The following is a 1,164-nucleotide window of genomic DNA, read 5'->3' on the forward strand; positions in this document are numbered from 1 at the left end:
ACTGATGTTGCCGTTAGATGTGATATTGACCACTGATGTTGCCGTTAGATGTGATATTGACCACTGATATTGCCGTTAGATGTGGGGGTAATATGTTTGCAAAGGGAAATAAAGAGTGTTTGATAGCAGGGAAAACACTGACTTAAAAATTATTTTAAACTTTCATGTATGTAACTGGCAAAAGAATTTATGAAGGAGATGTTTAGTTATAAAGTTGGGACTGCCAGGCATAGCCCAGTGGTAAAAGAGTGCTTAACACTCAGGAGTTAAATCTCTAGTCCCCTCTCTAATTAAAATGACAATTGTGGAAATATTAATCAATAAAACAAAGAAAATGTACATGCAAATACCAGGAACCACAACTGTATACTACAAATAAACAGTAACACAAACAACTTTAAAAATAAATCTGAAGATAATAAAACACAATGATGAAACTATATGAAAAATAAAATATAGTTGAATTAGTTACTAAGAAGTCTTCCTATAACATCAATACCAAAGAAAGTAAGTTTTATAGGCAAATTCTACTAAAATCAAGAAGAAATTATATATTTATTTATTTATTTATGGGTGGAGTTTTTTGTTTTGTTTGCTGTTGGTTTGTTTTATATTTTGAGGCAGGGTTTCTCTGTGTAGTCCTGACTGTCATGGAACTCACTCTGTAGACCAGGCTGGCTTTGATGTCATAGACCTCTGCCTTCTGAGTGCTAGGATTAAAGGTGTAAGCCACCACTTCCTAGCTTATACACATTATTTTAAAATAAAAATATATACAAGCAAACACTGTCCTGAAACAAAAAACAGAGCTCTCTTTCTTCAGAGAGACTGTTTCATAAAAGCAGATATACCTCATGAAACAAGCAAATAAATTCAGACTTTTGTTTTGGGTATTGACTACCAGGTCTGTTTTCTCAACAATGAAGTAAGTACTTTAATCCAGAATTTAACTTTAATCCAGAAAATTAACTTTAATCCAGAATTCAACATCCTTTTGCATAAATATGTCAACAAGGTAGATATATATTACAAAGGATTTGCAAAAGCCTCAAAATCTGCCATACATCACACTTTGTAAGGGAATCACTTAAGTCAACAAAAATACCCACGGGAGGAGTTGCGGAGATTAACTATGGAGTAGAGACTGAAGGAAGGGTAAGCCAG

General features: G+C 33.4%; 1 protein-coding gene across 2 annotated transcripts in view; it reads right to left on the reverse strand.

Moving 5' to 3' along the window:
• Positions 1–1,164, reverse strand: part of Nck1 (NCK adaptor protein 1) — a 54,745-nt gene that overhangs the window by 16,231 nt on the left and 37,350 nt on the right. The gene's annotated exons all lie outside the window — the stretch shown is intronic.

The sequence above is a fragment of the Mastomys coucha genome, unplaced genomic scaffold, assembly GCF_008632895.1.
Source record: "Mastomys coucha isolate ucsf_1 unplaced genomic scaffold, UCSF_Mcou_1 pScaffold23, whole genome shotgun sequence".
NCBI classification, from domain to species: domain Eukaryota; kingdom Metazoa; phylum Chordata; class Mammalia; order Rodentia; family Muridae; genus Mastomys; species Mastomys coucha.